The sequence below is a fragment of the Drosophila serrata genome, unplaced genomic scaffold, assembly GCF_035046125.1.
Source record: "Drosophila serrata isolate PLE 108 unplaced genomic scaffold, ASM3504612v1 contig_116, whole genome shotgun sequence".
Classification (NCBI taxonomy): Eukaryota; Metazoa; Arthropoda; class Insecta; order Diptera; family Drosophilidae; genus Drosophila; species Drosophila serrata.
The window spans coordinates 457974-482585 of record NW_028257014.1 but is presented as its reverse complement, the minus strand read 5'-3'; the positions used below and the strand labels follow the sequence as shown (position 1 = coordinate 482585).

The 24612-nt window shown below is 40.2% G+C and overlaps 1 protein-coding gene across 2 annotated transcripts in view; it reads right to left on the bottom strand.

The window, feature by feature from the left end:
- tow (target of wingless repressor) overlaps nt 1-10906 on the bottom strand; it is a 54044-nt gene extending 43138 nt beyond the window's left edge. For both annotated transcript variants that reach the window (XM_086825880.1, XM_086825890.1), the window contains exon 1: nt 10849-10906. The gene's annotated coding sequence lies outside the window, so the exon portion shown is untranslated. The remainder of the gene's footprint in view (nt 1-10848) is intronic.
- Nucleotides 10907-24612: the final 13706 nt, after the last annotated feature.

The window sequence follows — 24612 nt, the reverse complement described above, 5'->3', positions numbered from 1 at the left end:
ATATTGTAGAGCATTTTTCCTGGGGTCTTAAGCTTCCCTTAGGTGTTCAGTCTCCGTCTTTACTCCATCTCTGGGCCTTCACCAAGTGGCTACATAAAAGAAGCGACTTCTGGCAACATTGAAAACAGACGCTGGCACTTCTCTCCGACACACCAGCGCCGTTTGCCGCTACAAGGATATGAAAGAAGGACCAAGACGACGCCCACAAAAAAAATATATATATTTAGGTGGAGTCTCTCTCTGTCTCTGTCTCTGTGCCGTCGATCACAAACACAAACAGCCCGGGCCAAGTGCCACAGACAGTGACAACTAAGCAGGAGCCATATTGCCAGGACCCCCTCAAGTCCTCTCAGAACTCAGGACTACGCTGCGCCGCAGAACATGCTTTAAATTTTTTAATAACGCCGGGCTACAAGAGCGCTGACGCCCACGTCCGGACTTGGGATCCGGATCCGGATCCGGCTTTCGCCGGGCCCCGCCCAGCCCTGCTCCCTGGGCCCCTTCCTCCAAGCCTCGTCATTTGCACAGAAGTTATGTAAATTAATGTTTACTTAAGTTCCCCATGTTATTTCTTCTTCGCAGTTTTTTTTTCCTTTTTCGCCTTGCACTTTCACAATGTTTCCTACTTCAAAAAAACAAAGGCAGACAGCAGCAGGTCAAAAATAAGGAGGGTGCTCAGTGCTGTCTAGTTAACCTTATTTTAGAATGAAGATTACATCGAAAAGGTGATTATTAGACAAAATTTTCATATACAAATATTGGTATATATCGACTCAAAAAAGGCATTAAAATTATAGTCAGAAGCTTACAATCAGCAGTCATTTCCGACCCTACAAATAATATCAAATTTTCATTTAAAAATATTGATAAATATTGATGCAAAGAATTCTTATATTTTAAATGATTTATTTACTTGTAAAGCGTTGCTTTAAAAATATTTATAGTTTTATAAGGCTATTCTTACTTAAAAAAAAACAGTTCTAAAAATAAATATGAAATTTATGAATTTGAATAATATTGGGTGGCTTCCTTGGCATCTCTAAGGCATCTAAAAAGGTTTGCTCTATGAAAAATTCGCAATAAATTTTGGCAGGCGCTTCTGTAATTTAATAAAAAGCTTTCTAGGGGGAAAGCAGCAACCCAAAGGCAGACAGAGAGCCATCCCTAGTATAAACAATCAAGCTTATTATTGAGTCAAATGGCTGAGTAAATATATGAGCCAAAATTATGGCAATGGCATGCAAATGAAATGGCCAGGTCCAGAGGAGAGTTGGGTTTGGGGATTATGAAGCCATTATCTGAAACACTTCATTGAAATCGTCGCCGCAGAAATTTAATTTAAACATCGGCCCCAGGCTGCCGCAGTTAGTCCTTCGTCCTTCTAGCACATGCAACAAGTGAGCGAGAACCACACGAGCCGAAGTCAAAAGGCAAACACTCCGACTCCGTTGTCCTTCGCATTTCCCCCCTGTGAGTTTCCTTGAGTTTCCCTGAATTTCCTTGAATTGATAGGCACGCAAAACGTGCCTGGCATGCAGGAGGACATGCCATGTGGCCCCAAAAGGGACATCGAATCAAATGCAATTTTCTGGCCAATAGAACACTTCGTACAGGATACACCTAAGGCCATTTCGTAACATCCTTTCCTCTAGTTCATTAGCAAATCAAACTTCCGTCTTGCAAGACATTTCTGGCATGTGTCCGTTGCGAAAAAGGGACGACATTCCTGCTGGCTGACCAGCGAAATTTGCATTCCTTGAACCCTTGAACCCAGGGACAAGAAAACCTCTTGTTAGCTGGTAATTTGATTTAAAGGTTTTTGGTCCTCTGACTATAAGACTGAGAAAACCACAAAGGGTTAAATGGTTAGCAAAGATTTACAGCCAATTGGTAGCTAATTAATACGACAGCAGAGTAATTTATTTATTTATTGTTACTAAAAGATTAGTTATAGGGAAATTGTTATTAGAGAATATTTTAAAAATCACTTTTACATGCTCACCAGGAAATTCTCTAGAAATCGTTTTGAAAAACCCATAAAACCAAGGACAAATTTAATCTTTTTTTAAAGACTCGCCACATTTCGCTAGCTAATTTTCCATTTCCCCAAAAATGGAATCTAATCAACTGCTGGACCCCCTGTCCGCTTCAAAAAGAATTTGCATAATATTTTTGGACAAAGTTTGCTGTATGCTATCTAGCAGACAGAGACTCAACAACAAGGTTTCCACAACTTTGCGTTAATTTTCTAAATATTTTCTAAAATTTCCAAATTGCATTTGGAGCAGAGCACAAGCAACGACGATGAGATGGAGATGCCGCAGGGCGATCCCAAGCCAGGTTGCCGTGCTCGGGCTCACTCAGCACCCACAACCGGGTACAAGTTGAATTTTATAATTTAAAATTATGAACTAAAATAATTTAATTTTAGTGGCTGGCACGCAGAGAGCTCCGGCGATGTGGATGATGAAGCCCCCCAGGGGCAGTATTTGCTGGGCAAACAAGGGCAGGAAATTAAGTGCACTATATATATGTATATATATAATAAATAATGGCTGTTATTGTGCACAACAGCAAATACAACAAAAGCGCGTTGAGGCCATAAATATGTATGAAGGTTGCTGCACCAGCAAAGAATGCAATTTCCCTCGAAAATCCTACATTTGACATCGCGTGTTTGGCGGCGATTTTCCCGCTGCATTGGCCAATTCTGAGGAGAGCCAGTCGGCGAAGATAATAACGATAATTAAGCCAAGCGGCAAACCAAATCTCTGATTTGAGTGACATGCAACAACAAAATAATCAGCATCTGATGCGTCAGCGGGTGTGCTGTGTGAGAGTGTGCTGGATGGAGTGCTGCCGCCATTTTGGGGACTGCAACACTTCCGGCCATCATTGTCAACATGTCATCCGTGAGTGTGTGTGTAAGAGTGCGAGAATGCATGATGAAATCTTTTCTCAGGCAGAATTCAAAGGGGTCAATTTGAACTAGGAAAATTAAAAATTAACTTAACTTTTAACTGCTCAATACAATATAAAAATTTAATTATTTAATCATTTAATATTGACTATCTTTCAGTTAAAATAAGAATAAGGTATTCTTTTCTGAGGCGTAATACATTAAGCGCAATGTTCTTAATTGATTAATTGTTCAACTGTTTTCCCTCTCTGCATTGGAATTTTTCAATGGCTTGTTGGATGTTTTTCGATGATTGCTTGGGGTTTTATGGGCAGTTCATTTGTTTCAGACTTTTATTCTTTTGTAATTATTATTATTTTAGCTGTAGTTTTTATTGAAATAATTATGATGGGGCGAGGCGAGTGCTGCATCTGTTGAGCTTCCCATTGCGTGTAAGTTCATTATGTTGCCATACTGACTTGCTGTTGATGTTGTTGCTTTTGTTCATGGTGTGCCTGATACGTTTCAACAACAAAGGCAACAACAATTACAACAACAATAGCAGTAACAACAACAACAACATCCGCAGTCGCAGTTGTCTGGCCACCATTGCAAATTTCTACATGGCCGCTCAACTGAAAATTGTTTGTGCAGTTTTATTTTTTACACATCTTTTTTTATGTTTTTTGTTTTTATTCACATTGTTGATGGCTTTGTTGTTTTTGGTTGCCTGTTGTAAATTGCAATTTCCCGTTGCTGGAGTTTGAGCTGTGGCTATTGTTGTTGTCGACTCTGATTATTTATTATTATAATTTATTTACTTTAATCCATCACCCAGAAGGCTTATCAAGTGATGTGGTTAATTTAATTACACCTCATTAATTATTATAAACTTATTGAAGTGGTAATTCAAGTTGTAACATTCGTGATCTTAATGTATCTGGGTCCGTAATCGGGTAAATATTATTTGCTTAAAAGCCAATTATGAGGAGGGTGTATGTAAGTTATACAATAAATGTAATTACAATTTGGGCAGTCAGGAAAAACATCTTATCATTTATATATATTATTATTATGTATAGATAATCTGTGAATTAATAAACGAAATCAAATACATTGCATGACAAATTCTACTATTAAAATAATAAAGTTTAATAATGAAATCCAAAAAATATTCAAAAATATTTGAGAAACATCCCCTTGCCACCGTTAAAGCCAACGCTCCGTTGCGTCCGCCCCCGGAAAGCAATCGAAGCTGACTGAATCCTGAAAAACTCCCCTTGAAACTCCACAAGTGCTTTGATGTTTTTTATCCAAGGCGGAAAGGACTCCCAATTCACGCATGTCCTTGGCGAGTGGAGCTCGTTGGGATTGTGATTTTCGGGTTTGTGAACTCACTAAATCCCCGGGTGGCGCCACCTGGAACTGCGTGAATAATAATATCTGAAAATCAAAAGACTGAAAAAGTAGCAACATCTTGGCGAACATCGTCAGGCCCCAATGCGAGCCGAGAAAGAAATCACGTAACTGTCAAATATCCCATCATATCTTTCATTTCATGTTGATCGACTGTGGGAAATCGCGGCGAGAGAGCTTTGAATTGGGTTCCCAGTTAGCGGGGGAAGGTGAACGAGTTGAAGAAGAGATCTCAACTCGGCGATAGGGCGGCAAATTCACACATGTCTTGCGGATTATAATACCGGCAGTTCATACGTATCACACTCTGCCAGTGCCAGTGTCAGAGGGTTTCTCTGCACTCCATTCTGAGTCGTCGTGGGTGCGTTTTGGATCTGAAATTTGGGATCTGTTTTGGGGTCCTGAGATCCGAAGTTTGGTACTCGCGCTCGCTGTCACGTCTTGCAGTCTTCAGCCAGCTGCACTCGCCCGACAGTCTCTGGCGGATGAGGGGGAAATGAGTAATGGATTCGAGTGAATAATTCTTAGAAAATGAGATTTTGTCTGCTGAATTTATTATGATTTTTCGCTGCCTGCCTGGGAAGTGAAATTAGGAAAGAGAATGGCTTCGGAACTCAAAAGAAACAAGCGGATGTCACTTCTGTTTTGCTTATACGATATTTTCCGAAGTCTGTATTTTGTTGGGTTTCTGAATTAAAATAAAGTTTTAAATATTCCAAAATGTGGAGACTTTTTCAAAGCAAACTTTTTAATTTAAAAGAAAAATTCTCTTTATTTCGGTTCAAGCACCGTGCATGTCTCGAGATTGGCACAAATCTGGCTCAGCTTTAATTAAATAACTTTCCTTATCTGCAAGTCTGACATTCTCCCAGCTCGCCTACAACTCCATTATCCATTAGCTCTTGGCTTTTCAGACCTGGCTATTTTATTCTGGGCCATTTCGAGTGGCATCCATGGCACGCTGCAGTGAGCACTGACTTTTTGGAGTTGGATATGGAAGCTAATACACAGAAACAAAAAATTAATGTTGACTTCATTCTTTGTAGTAATTTATAAAGTAGTTTGTTAAAAATTAACGTCCTAATTAATCTGAATGATATAGCCCAAAAGTATCCTTAGTCTAAACCCAAGCTGACTTTGAATTATGATCAATTAAAGCTTAAAACTTAACTTTTCTTATTGTTCCTGTGTAATAATAGCTGGCTTTTGTGGATGCCGGGAAATGGATATGCAGAGAAGCGTATCATAACCGGATCACTTTTGGAGCGAAGAGCGTGAACCCCCGAGTGCAATGTGCAGGTTTACTGGAGCGTTTTAAGGGAGGAAGGGCCCTGCCAGAGAGGAGAGTAGAGGGTAGGGGATTTTTATTAATGGACGAGTCCACGCAGAGTCCACGGAGTCCACGAATCCACAGAGATAGACAAGAGATCTCTTGGCCAAGATAGCCACGGTCAAGTTCACAGCGTTTCATTAGCGTGTAACGTCGGCGAAATTGAAAATGTAACGGATCGCCGGGAAGGATCAGCGATAAGGATCTCTCTCTCGCTCGCTCGGCCTCTAAGTGGTTTATTGATATGCCACGGCTAAAGGACATGGCCCTTGCACCTGCCTAGATCAAGGGGAAGGGATCCTTAACGCTCGTTTTCTCCCCGTTTCCCAGCTCCTGTTTTCCCCCGGTTCTTCTCTGGTAATTATAAAATGACGCAGCCGTTTCTTATGTTTCTTTCTGCTGCTTCTATGTTACCAGACACATGATCACCTTGAAAGTAAAAGTCGCTCAATGCATTTTTATGTTAATTCTTCTGGCGGCTTCTTAGCCAGCAGCAACATTGCGCGCAAAAATGTATTAAATTAAAACAAACAAATAATGAATAATAAGCGGCGGTCGAGAGTGAAAAATACTCGTTAATTTGCATAAGACGCGAGCGGAAGTGAGGCGGCGAGAGTGTGGAGCCCCAGTGCGAGAGAGCGGGAGCCCAATGATCGACAGCTGATGCAAAGAGAGTACAGTTACTTGGCCAGCTGATCGCGGGCATTTCTCATTATTATTTTTTATGCTCAGCTACTCGTCACTTTTCCATTGGCATGCAAAGTGCTCATTAAATCGGGCAGACACATGCTAATTATATTAGCTTTGTTGAGCCACCGGATTAGTTTATTTTGGCGGTGATATAAGCTGGATTACAGATTACCATTAAAATGGGGGTTTTGAAACGAGGAAAACGAAGTTTTTAATAATCTTTCCTTAACTGGTAGTTAAGGTAAGTACTCTTAATTAGTTTTCCGCATTTTTTATAATATATTTTATATTTCGTAAGAAAATGGATTGCTGTAAAAGAAAACTTTACAGAAACCTGTTATGAAAGAAATCGAGCAAACGTAAAGGTTCTTCTTGAACCTTACTATTATTTATATGAAAAAAAACACAAAAAACGTAAAAAGGTTTCGGGTTCTCCTACAAACTTAAAATTGTTGGAATCTTAAGACTCTTCTTTTATCAAGTATTCGTTAAGAAGTGCATAGAAACCCTGACTATTTTATAAACTTTTTATATTTCAACTTTCATAAATTTCAATACTTAGGGAAACACTTTGTTTTTTTGGCGCTTCTTTCAAATGGAACAAAACCAACACATTTGCAAAAGCTTTGAAAATGTTGAAAATCGCAGAGCTCTCACTCGCTCTGCGAGGCAGCAAGAGCGAGAGAGTGAGTAGCTCTTGTGCTCTTCGGAGACTTCCAGTGGACTGGAAGTACCGGCACCGGCTATGGCCATCTCCCTCGCACCGCCGTCTGTCCTGTGGGCGTTGCCCGTCGTTTGCGCTCTGCCGCTTCCAGTGCGCATGCTCGCCGCTCAGAGAGTGGGCGTTGCCAGAGCGCAGCGCAGACGCAGTGAGCAGGTGGCTGGAAGGAGCGAGATGAGGCTATGGCCACCGCACGAGTGCAAGCGGGACGACAATAAACAAAATGGCTGCTATCATGCGGCGATGGCCGATAGATGGCGACACTGCCTGCTCCACCGGCTTTTGGCGCCGCCGTTCTCTTAGTGACTTTTGGATTTCCTACACGATTTCCTACGATTTTCTTCGGTTTTTCTCCGGTTTTCCTCTCACAAAATGTTTGGCGCGCTTGCTAAGCGATTTGATTTTTGGGTTAGTCGGTTTGTCGGAAGCTCCGCTCCGCAGGATTCGCAGGATACGCTTGGCGCGCTGCTGCTCTCCTGCTGCTTGCTCCTTCTTCGCTGTGAAACATCGGAAAAACTCCTTTGGGCAAGCGTCGGCCTTGTAGGCGCATTTCCGTTTGGTAATTTTTTACAGCGGTAGCTCGACAAAAACAACAACAACAGCAGAAAGTAACAGCAACAACGATGAGAGGGAAAACTAAACGGAACGAAAAGCCGCCTTGACGATTTTCACGCTGACTGCGTTACTTTTCAGACAATAAGTGCATTTGCTTGGTACACGGAGAAGAATAAGAAACTGTTTGAAATTTATATATAAATTTCATCAAAAAATGGAATACAACTAATGCTAAATAATGGCCAAGAACTTATTAATTGCAGGATGCCGGAATCATAACTTTGATGCAAACTTATCGAAAATTGAGTTCGATATTTTTCTAAGCTATTAATATCAAAGATCCAAATAGTTTTCTAAACTTCTACCTATTATTTATCTCTGTGTACTTGAGCGAATTCTTGCCTTTATTCCCTACTCGCTCTAGGTTTGCTTTGCTTTTAGTTGGAGCTCTGCTTCTGCTTTGGCTTGTGCTCAATAATTTAAACATTGTTGCCCGTAATGAAAGCTTTGCTCTTCATTTAAAGGCACAAAAAAAAGGGAAAAAGCCAGAAGCAGGCTTTGTTGTTGTCCCCCTTAACCCCACTGCCCATTTGCCTTGATCCTGCACTGTGTATAGTGAGTGTCCTGCAATTGCTTATTGCATTCTGACTCTCCGGGTGTAAGGTCCTTTTTTGCTGGCGCGCACCCCCGCCGACTGTGAGTGTAAGACTCGGGCTTCCTGCAGCAAGGACGAAGGCAGGCAAGTAGTCAGGGAGGAGCACCGGGAGGTGGAGCGACGGACGCAGCAGTTTGCGTAATAAAATTTGCATAATTTTAAATGTATGTGTGCGTGTGCTGTCTGTCTCTCGGCTGTCTGTGCATGGAGTCTCTCGCATATCCTTTTCGGGCATCCTTACGCATTGTCTACTGCTTTGTTGCACACACAAACACAAACACACACACAGTAACAAATGAGTCTCTCTCTTACCCCACTCTTTTCTCCGTTTTTCCTTTTTTGTTTTTTTTTTAGTAAAATGCAGCAGGATGTGAATTGCGGCTGCTTTAAGGCGCCCTTAACCCATGTGCGCTCAATTCGTTAAATTAGCTGATTTTATGGGATTTTTGTACAAAGGGGATTTGCGACTTAAAAGTTTTGGGTGCTTTTTAAGGAAAGTAAAGGGTCCTTAAGAGTTTACAATGTGTTGGGGAAAATTCTATCACTAAGATTGTACTTTTCAGTATTTAGAAAGAAGGAGAAACTTAGATATCAAATAATACAATTAAGGGTTTAATTTTAAAGATCAGAAGTTAATATTAAACCCATTAATAGTTAATATTTAATATGTTATAAATAAATAAATACCCGGGGAAGGCAAGGAAAAAATATTAGTATTAAATAAACGCTTCAACAAAACCAAAAAGACTCTTTCATGAACCTTTTTCCCACCTATGTTAATATCTAGACTACATTTAAAATAAATCAACTGCCTCTCGTTGACATTGATTAAAGACATTTTTATTTTCCAACTTTCGTTAGAAAACCTAGATTTCATTAGGCTTAGAACTTGGGTTTTTTGTTTACTTTTGTAAATCAAACTATTTGCGTGTTTACGAGAAACTGTAGGTAAGCCACACGAGAAACCGCTGAATGTCAAATAATAAATAATAAAAATGTACTACTTGACTTAGAAAGCACGCACCGCTGTAAAGGAAAAAGAAAGCGAAGAATAAACACACACACCCTGCGAATGTATGTCCTGCGGTGCTTAATCCTTGCCGACAAGCCACTTGTTATGCTCATTAAGCTTCGGTTATTAGGGCCATCAAAGTGAATCAGGACAGAACTATAAAAGTCAACCCTTCTGCAGCCCCAATGAACTGGAAAGTAAGTTTTGCGTTTCCTCCTTTCTTTTTTTCCCTTTTTTATTCCCAAATATATATGGTTTATTTTTATTTTTGGGAATATTTTTCCCTAAAGTTTTGGGGTTATTTATATATGTATTTGTTTGCTTGCCGTTGCTGTTGCTTTTGCTGTTATTGTTATCAACATTAAATCAAATCACAAAGACAACAACAATTACAAAAAGGCTCTACCTCGGACCATGGATCCACGAAAAAAAAGAAAAAAAAAGGGAACCGAAAAAATATACAAAAAGCGAATAGGAATAACAGAATTTCTATAATGGCCCTGGAGTGAGGAGGAAAAAAAATGGGTATGGAAAAAAGGCCAGAGAAAATTTACAATGTCGCCGGTTTCCGTTTTGCGGGAGGCGGCTTGGAAATGTGGGCGGGGCACGGGCACGGGCAGTGGCAGTGGCGTTGCTTTGGTTTTGTTGTGGCAATAAAATACATCATAACGGTATCATAAGCGAGGCGAACAAAGCGATACGAGCACAAAACTCACTCACACACAAACAGATAAAGAGTGAAACAAGAAGGGTGTCCGTCTGTGAGAGTACCGACTATGGAATACCCAGTGTTTGATATCCTTTTTGGGAAATATATGTGTATTATGTGTATTACCTCTATTATACATACCTCTATTATTACATAAACATAATAAATATTATTTAAATAAACTGATACTGATACGAGGAAAATTAATTTGTAGTAAAATATAAACATCTTTGGTCTAGTACTTTGCAAATCACAGATACAGAGATATAGTTTTCGATCCCAACGGACAAACGGACATGGGTTATTTAATCAAGTACAACATATTCTTGTAATGAACGAATACCTGATATAAGAACACAGACCTATAAAAAAATATAAAATTACTTCCTATGGTAGTTTTTAAGATACAGATAGTGAATGGTATTTTGCGGACACAACGGACAATCAGACATGATCAAAACCGGACAAAAATATATATTACCATCCTCAAATACAATATACCCTTGAACTGAACTTAAAGAGAGACACAAGGGCCAGGAAAAAAGGCATCGAAAATCTGTGGAAAAAAATCCATTTGCTGGGCGCAAAACAAAAAAAATATTCAAATTTGGTTACGTTGCGCAAAAACAACAACGAAACAGGGCAAAAACAAAAGCCAAAAGAAACAACGCACACACATACCTACACTGAGCGAAAAAACGGTGGGGAGAGTGGAAAAACAGAGGCCGCTATTATGACAGAAAAAAAAGGAAATACAAGAGAGAAGAAGAACAACGACAATGGCGTCCACCGGAAATAGTCACACATACACGTGCCCGCACACACTCGAGTATAAATGAACATACGCATGCAAATACTTACCCACACATAAAGGGTTGCACATGCCGTTAGTTCGGTGTCCTGCGTCCTGCGTGCGTGCTGCAACAAATAAAATATTAAAATTGGTTCAATGAATTTCAATAACAACAACAAACACGAAATCAAAACTAAATTTCGCTTTATTGATAACGAAATACAAGGTAGCACGGAAGGGTGGGCTGGGCTGGAAAATCCATTCGAGGGTGGCAGTTATGGATTGCGTGTGTGCTGATGCGGTTATGTATGGCCAGGCACTTGAAATATGCGAGTTTACAACCGACCTATTGGCTAATAACATGGGCGGGGAAATTATTGGGGTTCGGAATGTCCTAACGATAAGGATCGGAAATGCTTAAGGTGTGAGTTTAGTGAATTCAGAGTGTTGGCAGGGATTTATGATTAATTATTTGCTTAAGAAAAGTATTATATATGTACCACTTAGAATTGTAACTATATTATAAATCTTTTATACCTTAAAACTCTTCCAATTAAATCTCCTAGTATGAATATATATATAAATTTGTTTAAAAAAAAACCCCCCTATTACTTATCAGCCTCTGAATCCTTTGGGTCCAACACATATTTTGTGGACACACAGACACACTATCACACGCGGCATATGAATATACATATGCAGATAGAAATCTGCACACATTTCGACCAGCCTATCCATGTCCTGTATCTGTGTCCTGCGAAATGCCGTCAATCCTAACCCTTTCGCACAAGCCCGTATGCGTTACCCAGCTCCCCGGAGGCCTATACCATCGTATCGACTTATTTACATGTTTTCTGATTCATTTTTTTGTTTTGCAATTCCCTCTTTTTTTTTGTGCCGCCGCAGAAATCGATAAAAATGCGTGGCAAACAGAAAAAAGAAATGATTTACAATTGCCAGATTGATGGGCGACAAACAAAACAAGAAATCAAATACTCTAATCAAAATGTAGCACCAATTAATAGAAATTGCACATATGGAAATGGAAAATGAAATGGAAGATATATGCAAGATAGAAATCGGTGCAACATAAACACAGCGAGAAATGCGACACTACAACATTAAATTAAATATATATTTTATATTTATTTAAATGAGTAGAAGCTGGTTACATATGGTAAATATGTTTTACATTTAATTAAAAATAGTTTGAACTCATGGTATGAATGCTAAATAAATTCTACTGTTATCAATCAACATTTATAAACTGTCTTTTAAAAAGAAGACGACTAATGAATTTTATATAATTTATTCGTTTTTATAAATATAAAAAAAAAATATTTTCCTCTTTAAAAATCCTACAATTAATTACAAATACATTTCCAAACATACTCAAAGTCTTCAAATTCTCTTCTGAGTACATATCAGGTATTTCTTTCTATTTGGCGACAATGTTCAAGGAATCTCCGGCACAAAATGGCAACATCGGAGAGCGGCAAACCACCTCTTGCACCCCCCCTTGGGACACTAAATATACCTTTTCCGAAGAGAAAGGGACGCGGAGAAAGGATGGGGGCCCAGAGTTGGAGCCCAGACGAACGTGTGCTGGCTGCTTCGGGGGTTGAAAGGACATCCAGAGCACAGATACACGCACACGAGCGACAAATAACAAACAAATACAAACCGATGAGTCCTGGCAGTGCAGAAAAGGGAGCTCTGCCAGCCAGCCAGCGCGTATTTGCACCCCGCCACCGCCGCCTGTATTTAGTTTATGGTATGCGTGAATATTCAAATACTGCGTTGGGTGTCCTTCCTGCGATTGTGTGTGCGTGTGTGTGTGTGTGTGTCCATGTGGGGGTTGCCACAGCAACAGGATATCGGACGCATGCGTATTTGCCAGAGTCCCCATTCCATAGTTTTTCCTTTCTTTCTTTCCTTCTTTTGTGTTTGTGTTCCGCTTGCCCAGCTCCCCAGTTCCTTACGCCTTATTCAGCACGTCCTTTTTTGGTGGAAACAAAAGCAACGCCGAAATAATAAATAATTGCTAGTTGGGCATTGAGGTGCAGAGGTATGTAAAGTCACCCTCTCCAACCTCTAATTCAGCTCACCTCACCTTGGCTCTGCCTTTTCTTTTGATAATTTCGCCTCTTCTTCTATTAAGTTAATTAAAGCTTTTGGGCCGCCACGGGGCGTATGCTTGATATGGCGCCTTTGCCTAGCTGCAAAATAGCTTCAAAATTTAAACCCTTATCGATTTATCACCGCTTTAAAGCCATCGAAGGACATGTGTGTTGGTTGTGTGTGTGTGTTTGTGTGTGTCTGGGTTTTGTCATTTTATCGTGTGAATGTTGGCGTGCCTGTCTGTCAGGATGTCTCCATTGGTGGCAATGCAGGCACAAAAGGAGGCACAGGGGTCAGTCATTGCAACCTGTCTACATAAATACTGTCTGCGATAAGGCCTTTGTTTTTGTCATAAATCTCATTTTATGATGAATTGATATGCGGCCATAGAGTGAGCGAAATGCAATTCGAGGCACCCATACAAAAACTCGTAAACAAATACAATTAGCAACAAAATAATATGAGTTTTGTGAGAGAGAAATTATAAAGGGATTGAATAAAATAAAGTAGGAAATCAAATAAGCAAATATTATTTTACTTCTTATTTCAATTACAACCTAACTTTACTGTATTATATCAATAGATATTCAGAAGCTTCATAAGATTCATTCTATACCAAAAATTTTCGTTTCCCATTTATCCATAATTTTCCCCTCGACTGTTACTCATATATATTCACTTCTGATTTGTGGTTAACTGAAATTGAAATAGCTGCCGAAAGTAATAAGGAATGGGTAATAGATTTCCTTTGATGACGAGGCCGCACCGATTTGATGGCAGTGGATCCCATTCAAAAGGACGAATAAATGAAGGATGCCCGGGCGATTTCTGATCTCACTTCTTTCTCGCTCGGCTGGTACAAATCGCTGCGGAAGAACAAGTCCTGCCAGACCTTGTCTGCAGTGAAAGTTGCTCCAGGATAATGTCTGTCTATCTCTCTCTCTTCGCTGGCGCTGTCTGTGCATGCGTTTGCACCTAATTTGCATAAACGCTCTGGCAGCAGCGGCAAACTTTTGCCCACATTGCACAAAAAAAGAGGAATAACTGGCCCGCCTCCTCCGGGGTTTTTCCCCTTGATTTTCCTCGCTGGCTGTCCAGGGAGCGCGCGGTGAAGGAGGAAAAGCGAACCGAGTGAAAAATGCGCAAACTTGGTAACCAAGTTAGCGCGTTATTTTAACATTTTCCGCTTTTCTGCTGCCGCGGCAGCGGCGGCTGTCGCCTTTTTCACGCTTCTCCCTCACTCCGACTCTTCTGCGGCGATTCTTTCGCTTCGGTCTCTCCATCTTCCTTCAAGGACTTGGTGGTACAAATCACAGCCAGTTGGAAATTATGATCGATGAGGTCCTGCGAGCAGCAACAGCAGCAGTCTCCTTATAGTTGGTGGAAAGTTATGCCGGCGGTTTGTCGGAAAATTTGTTAAGTTTGCTGATTGCATTGCGTTTCAGGTTTTTTTTGTGGAAAAGGGTGAAAGAATAGAAGGACTCTTGCTTCCTTTCTTGCTACTATAAACAATCATATTTTCAACTGTTTTAAAAATACTTCATTTAAAATTTGTCTAGCTTCTAGAAATAATCTGCGAATCTCAAGACCTTAAGTTCGTATCTCACATAGTCAGCATCCTTTTATATAAGTCTCAAGAACTAGTTCAAAAATTCTTAAATTCCACGAGTATTTAGTTTCATAACTCCACTTCAATGCTATTTTTGTTCAAAGCCTCTCTCCCATTCCATCAAAGTCGAGCCCCTTCAAGTCGAACGCTTCTCATGCAAATGTCTAAGGTCAAGAGCAAGGCTGCATATCCTCCTCCGGCAGGGCATCCCATCCCTTGGCGCCATCCGACATCTCCATCGACATCTCCTCGTTCAGCAGCAAAATGCATAAAAACTTTCAGTATCACTGGGTCACATGCTCGTCTGCATCACTGATGAGCTGCCGAGCTACCGAGACAGCGACAGGCGTACTCCTCAGAGCAGACGAGCCTCCGTCGATGTTCCGATATTAACAACAAATTATGGCATCTCATAAAATTGCACAATAAACAAAAGCCAACAGAGTGTGTGTATGTGTGTGTGTGAAGGAAAAGAAAAAAATGTAACAAATGAGCTGAAAAAGAATTTGCTGTAATAAAAACTTTTTCGTGATCTACCTCAACGCGCACAGGATAAAAGTCCCGCCGGAGAGAGATGTGAAATGGAAAGTACTGAAAAGGAGGCAAAACTCTTTCTCGAGGGGTTCGAGGGGGGCATAAAAAATCAGCTCTTGTGTAATAATCGTAAATTAGTTTATGAGTCGGAGGAGCAGCGTCATCATCGCGTGTCGCGTAACCTTGCCCTTCCTCGGAATAACTGACACACATACAAATGCAAGGGAACAAGCTTTAGAGATGCCAAAAAATACTTAAAGGGTTAAGGAGTTATTTAAGGGAAATGGGTTAAAACAAAAAAACATTGTTATGTTATGTTAAAAAATGTAATAGTTTTAAAAAAAATATTTGTAAAGTTACATTTATTAAAGATATGACCTGAAGTCGTCAAAGAATATTCACAGTTCATGTAAATTTTATCACTTTTAAATTACTATTTAAAATGTGTATTTTCAGCATTTTTAAATTTAAACATAATAATTATTATAAAATGATTAAACAAATTTAAAAGGTTCAAGGTTTCGATCAATCTTTATTCTAATATTTATCTTAAATAAGTTTTTTTCCTTAAGTATATCAAAGATATATCCTGAAAAAGTCCAGCCCGTCAGTCCTGACAATCCCTCAAAGCTTCTCTTCCCTCCCTTAGACATATGTGAAGATTTCTTTATATTCTTTTTTGTATCCTTTCGCTTATTTATACTTTTTTTTTAGCTTCCAACACACTGTTGAATTTTTACGTCTGTTGCTGTTGCATATAAAATGAAAAGCGAGATAAACATATATCAAGTATACGCCGCGTGAGCGAACGAGATGGGTTTATAAGCAAATTTGAAATTCCGGCAGCAACAACCTCCTCCTCCTCCTCTCCAGAAAAAAAAGTGGCAAATCTATTCGAAAACAAATTTTGAATTACAAATCGAGTTCGACAAAAGGGGTGTCGAGGGGATATATGTGACGTCACCGCCACCCCGCAACAAGGATGTGCAGCAAGGACAGCGAGTGGGGGAAAGAGAGAGCGAGAGTGGCGCAAAATGTTCGCACGAGTTTTGCATTTGAATGTGAGTTACGAGTTACGAGTTCCAAGCCATTCCATTCCAGATATACGTACATATATATATGCGAGTGCTTGGGAATCAGCTGATTTTTGTTTTGGCGCGAGCTTCAGGAGATCCATTTGCTTAGATAAGACCCATAAAAGTCCCCTTGAACCTCTGCGCAGACTCCGCGCGGAAGACTTTAAGTGGCAGCTCGTTCGCTGAAGAAACGTCGGCACAAAATGGCCGTTTTTGGCCATAAAGTAGCAAAAACAAAGGACAAGGCTAATAGGAAGAATGGGCATAGAGCAAGCAAGGAAAAAAATATAAGAATATATAGAGAAACCCCGAAACTTGGCGAAAGTCTTTCACTGGCCTGTCAAAAGCACACAACGAGCTCTTTGGTTTCCAAGAAATATGACGCACATAACTGTTTTCAATTAGCTAGAGGTCCTCCGGGGCCAGGACTCTCTGTCTTCTGTCTTTCTTGACAACGGCAATGGCCTCTTGTTACCATTCCAAAAAAAATAATTTCCACAGAAAAATAAATTGTAAAGGTTATTTTGTTGGAAATTTTAAATTATATATAATAATAATTTATTTCTTATTAACCAAAATAAATTGAAGATAGCCTTTTAATTTATTTATAATTTAAAACTTCTAAGTTGCTAAGATATTATGTTATAGATAGTTCCTAACAAAATATTATTCCATACTCTCAAATTATAAATATATATATAATATATAAAATAATATATATAATTTAAGGAATTTGACATATTTTTCCCACTGCATTTTCCTCTCCCCAAGCTCTGTCACTTAAAGCTGTTTTTAGCCACGGCTCTTTAATTTTGTATACAAAATCCAAACTTTAGCCGAGCAACGTCCTCTATATATCCGACCTACACACACATACACACACACAAACACACACACACAACCACACCCACTTTCATCATCAACGAGGGAGTTGTGGCGGGGATGCGAGGGGGCGGTGCAGGCTTCGTTAGCATTCCGTGCTGCGCTCGCATTGCAACACGCGTCTGGAATACAAATGAGGATCGCTTTCGTCCTCGTTCTCATTTTTGCCTCGTCCAGTGCTCGTCCTGTGTTCGTCCTGTGCTGCGTCCTGTATTCCTCTTTACTCGTCATCATCAGCGGTATTTGGCAGCCGGCAGTCGGCGGCAGTCGTCAGCGTCGACAGCATCCGCCATTGACAGCCAAGCCAGTGTTGTAATACACACACACACATAACAGGACACCCACAGGATAACACTCACACATATATAAATGGGGGAATTGGCAGGACTGCGCGTGGGTCCGCTTATTTTTAGTATTTGTTTTTGCTCGTGCCTGCCTCGTGTTTGGACTTTTTTCCCCCAAGCTGCTTTTAGTTGCGATGATGCTCTTGCCAGATTTCAGATTTCAGGAGATGAAACTGAACTGGTTCTTTAATGGTCTCCGTTTCGATTTAATTAAATTTGACTACGAGTGAAGGGGAAGTCTAAATTAAAGCTACAGGAATTTAAAAGATAAAACAGTTTTTAAAATAGAAAAAAAATCTAAGCAATGAATTATCTTGAAATCAATTTATTTCAGACAAACAAAAAATAATGTTTTTATTTAAGCAATAAACTGATCTAGTTCACCAAGTACCCAATCCTTTCTCTATAAAAGCAACTTGTTCCACTAAATTACACTCTCACATAGAGTACTTCATTGTGCCAACCAACGTTTGCGTTGGTCATCCGCAGAAAAAAAAGGAGAAGAAAACTCCCACTCGATGGTCAGCTTCCGTTTCCTGTGACCAGTGTCCAGTATCCAGGATTGTATCCTGTGTGTATCCCCCTCTTAGTTCCTGATTTGCAGTTCAAGAAATTCCTTTTTTTGTTTCCCCATTTGCAATGTATTTCCTCCTGGAGCAGACTGATTTTTGAATAGTCCACAGGACACTTTCATCTTCTAATGAGCGGTGAGCACACTGAGCTGACTGCTGACAGTTGTGCCTGATAAGCGTAAAACCGTAACGAATGGCATCGAGGAGTTGGGGTAATTAAACAGTCCCGGCAACAGTCGAAGCGTATTAATCATTTAATTTACTCCTTTTCACGGCGCAGACATTCCATGGCCGCAGGACCTTCAGCGCGCCCAGCATCCAGCTCCCGGGGGCACTTGTCGGCGAGAGCATTAACACCGCTGTTGTTCCTGCTTCATGCTCCGTTCCAGGGAAATCCTCTTCACGTGTCCTTGCAACCCTTTCGTGTCTTTGGCCCGTTTAATTCGTTCGGGCATGAAATTTCCGCCTGCGTAGCCCCCCAAAACACAGTCCCTTACCTCGTTGCCATTGTCTGTTGTTGCTTCATTAAAATAAATTTAAATAAACTACGCTGATTATGAAAGTGCCATAAAACCGACAAAGTTTTCGCTTAAGCAGCAAAACACGAAAGGACTTTTCACTTCAAGGTCGCCCTGACTGAAAAGTTGCTCAAATTATTTCAACATTTGTGCGAAATAATTGGACTCGGCAAGTCAATTTATTAATTAGTATTATTTTCAGTGCCAAATGGAGAGCTTTATGTGGCATAAAAGAAGCAGTAAGTCAAGTAAACGTTCATACTAAATTTTAAAGATTTAAACATAGAAGAAAATATATTTTGATAAGATATTGACATTTTATAAAATCAAGTCAATAGGAATTCTATACTTAAATTTATATATATTGAAATATATTATAAACTATAAGACAAAACATTTGTCTTTATATTTATATTCAATGTAACACAATTTTTACTTGAATTACCTTCTAAATAATTACTAAAATCATTATTGATTTGCTAACAAACAAGAAGGAAAATGCCTTCAAATAAATTTAACATTTGGCTCAAATGATTTGACTGCCAAGTCAATTTATTAATTAGCATAATTTAAAACATTTCGCTTCAACCAACCCCACCACCTCAACCCCGGAAAACGCCTGAAATGCGGCAATACAAAATCGATGACAAATTGCGGACACGTTACGCGTAGTTGAACCCAAGACGAGCTGAGCTCGATGCGGATCCCCGGATGCCCGGATTCTCTCCCGGGTTCCCTGTGTTTTGGGTATGGATGTAGGTTTGGCGTGACTGCTAAATACGCTGACAATGCTGCACCCTCACTCTCGCCCAAGAGACAAAGGCAACGACACCAGCAAGCCAGCCAGTCAGCCACCCCACAAAGGACCAAGTCAGGCAGGCAGGCTGGCTGGCATGCTGAGGCTATATCAATGGGCAAATTAAAATAACAACCTAATCATCGTTTTAAGACCGCGAGAAAAAGGCGACACGAGGCCAGCGAGGCAGCGACGACAAGGGTGGATGCACTGCAGCACTGCTAAATGAAACGCAAAGGCCTTTTTGTCAACGCCTGCACAGGGAGAAAATTCTATACAATAGAGGATAATTGGTAGGTTTAAATAAGTAATAAATACTACTAACTATGTGGGATTATAATATATTTTATATACGAAAATAGTTTGGGAACGATTAAAGAAACTTAAAGAATGATTTAACCAACAAACTTTCTTTTAAGAAGTGTTCTTAAAACACTTTTAGCTTTAAAGAAAAAAAGGGAGTATTCTATTAAGACAGTGATTTTATATATTAAATAATTGATTACAAATTTAATATCTAGTTAAAATTGTTGGTAATTATTATTATTTTTACTTAATCATCATTGGGAAAATATTTACGAAATTTAATTGTAAAAGGTGACAGGAATAGCATGAGTACCACAACATCAAAGTTCAATTATATTTTCAATGCTCCTTATACTATCATTTTCCTCAAAGTATATAGAACTTTTTCCCAGTGCATCCCACACCCCAACCCCTCATTTTGCTGACGCTTTCGAGCATCCCTTCTTTACTCTTCTGTCATTTTTATGTTCCGGCGTTTGTTCCGCCTTCTGTTCCTGTTTCACTTCCCGCGAAGGACAATTGCCCAGAAGTGTTGGAAGTCAAACGCAACCGACCCGCCACTAATGCGTCCGCTTCGGCTTCTTTTTGGTAAGCGGACTGCAGTCTAAGGATCGGATCAGCAGGAGCAGGAGCAGGAGCAGGAGCGACGTCGAATTGCTCCCTTGTGACAGGCCAATATAATGCGCCGCGGGGTGATGGGTGAGTTGAGCTTGTTGCCAAAAAGGGGGAGGCATGTCCTGGGTGCTGGTGGGTGGTGTCCGGGTGTATGGGAGGTAGGTAAAGCAAGGAAGGCCCGGCGATTGCCCAACAGATTGCCGCACTCATATCAGGTTGCAACCGAGCGAGGTCTCCCTCCTGGCCCTTGTCTGTCTCTCTCACCGATACGCGTATGATGGATCGCCTTAAATACCTTTAAATTAAAACGACGCTCACAGCGAAATGAGTTGTGGGAGTTGTTGTCGCTGGCCAGAGGATTGCCACAGGGGTGCACAGTGCAGCTCAACGGGGAGCGATTGTCCTTGCCAAAACCCTAAGGATGGGGGTGAAGGTGGAACTTATCCCCGATTTAAATGCCTTTTAATTGAACCCAGCGTGAGGCTTTTTATCATCGGCAAATAAAACTTGCAGTCAAGATTAGGAGTTTTTTATGGGATTTTATACGATAACAATAGCTCAAAGAACGGACTTTGGAATTCAGCATTTAAATATATATTAAGTTTAAAAATAAACAAGAAAGCGAACTAATTTCGAGAAGCCATAGTTTCTTTTGTTTTGCAATCGGATTCTAGGATCGTATTAAACATCAATCGGAACTAGGCTTTACATATTCGCAATTTTTGAATTTATATTTATCAATATTTGTATAACACAATGTTTTAGAAAAATCTATATTTACGAATCTCATAACTAAGCCAAAAATGCATTAATTTCTATTCGGGAAGCTGTTCTGTGCTAGTTTTTAATAGCTTAATTAATTTGCATACCTAAATAACATTTTTATGTTATTTAAATTTTTGTCAATTTTTTAATATGTCAACAATGCAAAAACCTGTTAAAAAATTGTGAAAAAAATTATAAAAAATTGTTTTCTTTAAAATATGTCTAGAAAGATTCGCCTGTTGATGCTGATCAAGAATATATATGGTTTATGGGGTCGGAAATGCCTCCTTCACTGCGTTTTATGCTTCTGACTGAAATTATAGTACCCTGCAGGGTATACTTATTCGCATTCTTTTGGTAGATATTCTACTCCTACAACCGACAGCTTAAAATACTCATAACTAAGTCAAAAATACATTAATTTTGATTCGGGAAGCTGTTCTGTACTAGTTTTTAATAGCTTAATAAATTTGCATACCTAAACTAAACTTTTAAAGTATATAAAATTTGGTCAATTTTTCAAAATGTCAATTAGGTCGAAATACGGCTCATAAAATGTAGAAAAAAATTTCCAAAATTTATTTTCTTTCCTGGATAGCTAGAAAGATTCGCCTGTTGATGCTGATCAAGAATATATATGGTTTATAGGGTCGGAAACGACTCCTTCACTGCATTGTAAGCTTCTGACTGAAATGGTATAATGAGGATATTTGATGACTAACAGGAAATGGTCTTACTATTTATATTTTCTAGATCTATAATAAAAATATGTTCTAAGTGTCTAAAGTTAGAATTAGAGTCAGTAAAAAGTCTTGGTACTATGACCCTCTTATTTTTTACAGAATTCCTATAGTATGACTTCCATTTCATAGAATTAACACCATACAAATATAAAACAAAATGCATATAAAATCCTAGTAAATACCAGATGCACTCCACAAGTGTACCCACCTACTGTTCCGTTTCTATTCAATGAAATTCGATTCGCCCTCGCAATTGCACTCGGCCATAGTAATCGCTGCGAACTAGTTGTGCTGCGAAATTTATGCGGCATTCAGTGACAGGCTACGAGGAGAGCAGCAACTCTATCGCTCATAAATATATATCCATCCGACTGGCCTAAGCCGCCTGTCAATGCCTGTTGTTCCGACTACGTCTGCAGGTTTTTGCTCTCTTTTTATACCGTTCTGACACTAATCAGATTAGTATCGCCAACGCCAATGGCATTATGCATACGTAAGAGTACGAGTACGAGTACTGGAACTCGTACTGGTACTGGTACTGGTACTGGTAATTCTTGTGTTCCGTTCCGTTTCTCTATTCTATTCTTGTGTTGCATCAAATTGCAAGCCACCCACACGGACACTACACTCAGAGAAATGGTGGGGGAGACAGACAGCCCACAGTCGACAGCCAAACTTGACATGCACACTTCGGTATGTTACGGACGTTGTTGCTAGTTTTTGGTGGGGAACAAGGGACTGAGGGAGGCGGGCTTTCGGTGGGTATTGAATGACTGCTCTCTGACTGACTGTTTGACAGACACTGATGTTGATGAATATCAAGTGAATCCTTTTGTGACATCAGGAAAAAAGGCCTCCCGCTGGGCCAAGCTCTGGGGTCGCTCCTTCTCAGCTTATTCCACTATTTTGGCCCTTGACAGAGTTTACACAGGGAGAAATGGGAGGACTAACCATTACAGTATTGAAATGAAAGGATAATGGTATGGTAACCCTTCATAAATATCATTGTATTAAAGATTACTGGTATATCAAATTCTATACTGAATCTTCAGGTATCTCTAGTTTCTATCTTTTATATTTATCCTAATATTAGATATAAATAAATTTCAAATATTTCTTTCACTACTCCATCTTTTAAAGCTGGTTGCCAGCGAAAGTGACAGCGATGCCAAAAAGACATCCAGCGGGGAGAACTACGACCAGGAACTGAGGAAGTTGAGGGCGGCGACCATCGTTCCATTGCCTGGAACTTACTTAGCCCTTGTGTAAAAATGCTCAGATTGAAAAACGCAAAAGTTGAGATACGAACGGCCCAGGCCAGATTGATTGCGAGTGATAAAGTCCAAAAGCCCAGGCAGGGCAAGTGTATGAAAAAAAGGAACACTCCGCAGCAAGGACGAGGGTGATGGGCACAGGCAGAGAGCGCTTGAGGTTACCAACAGCGCAAAAAGATGGCAGATAAGACAGAAAACAGGACAGGATGAGGACCGAGATGAGGACCAAGGATGGAAACGATGGGCACCGAGCAGTATCCGTAATAGACAGCGGAATTATGAAAGTGTTGGCGTAGAACAAATCGAATTAGACATTGCGTGAAAGTTGATGTCATGCCATATAGATATAGGGAGGGTTTTTTAAGGTCTTAAAAGGAGGCTTATACGATCGAAGGAAGACGCAGTTTGGTAGACTGTTTTTTTGTATGAATTTTGAATGAAGTTTTATATTACTATTTTGGATTTAAATTCAAATTATAAAGACCTTTATAGTAATTTGATATAATTTTTTGTGTGTGAGCTCTTTTTAAAATATATAGCTTTTCTCTCATTTAAATTTACCAACTTGGAAAACATTACATTTAAATAAATCTTTAAAAGGTACAAAATTATATAAATCAATGGAAGAAATATCCTTCCACAAGCAACCTTTTGTTAATATTTTTCCTTATATTATTATATTTCCCCTTAGCTCTAGCCTGTCAGAAACAACGAAAAAAATTAACAAAAAATCCGCCATTAAGCAAAGATCCTTCGGAACGGGAGACGGCAGAGTGGAGTGTCCTTCGAGCCCAGTCTCTTCTCTGCCATTAGTGCGTGTGATTTCCATTTCATTTCGCTTCGTGACAGCTGGCAACTCCAACAGATTAAAGGCATTTCCCATCCAGCACGCAATTCGCCTGAATTATTGTTGTCAGCAAACCGGGAACCAGCCAGCAGCCAGCAGCCATCAGCGAGGCACCAGGGGCCAGCGGCCTGGCCAGCGGCCTGGCCAGCGAGTTCTGGTACCCCAAAAACGGGCATCAGGACACCAACGCAGGACGACCAAGGAGGACGGCGTCGCGACATGCGTCGATGATACGCAAATGCAAACAAACAAGGCGGCAACATGGAGAGACTATGATGAGGAGAGATGGGAAGAGGAGGAGGAGGAGGAGTAGAGGACATAATGCCATGCACATTGAGTGCCAGAGTGCCGGGGTTTTCCGTGGGTTTTCCAGGACGATTTCGAGGGGAGGGGAGGAGGCGCTGGTGGGGGTTTAAGGCATATGCAAAAGCGTGAGGCAACCAGCCAGAATCCTCTTTTTCCATTCCCACACTCGCTACCTATCTGTCACTATAGCGAGAAATCAGCTGTGAAAATTTTGAAATTTTTCCACGAGGATTTTCGCGACTTTTTGCGTATTTTGCATCAATTTTTATCAGTTGGCAATGGGTAAGGGGGGTCCCGGGGTAAGCGTGCCCGGGGTTCACTGAGAGGGGTAAGTGAAACATGGTAGGAGAGGGGGTGTAGAATCCGAAGAGGGCGGAGAAACAAAGAGCGGAGGCTCAAGGTGGTCTGAAAAGCAGGAAAACTGCGTAAGTGGCAAAAAGAGCTACGACTGATGATGATGGAGGATCAATTTGGTAGCAAGGTGTGAGACGATTTCCAAAGGCTGTAGATATTATATTAAACAT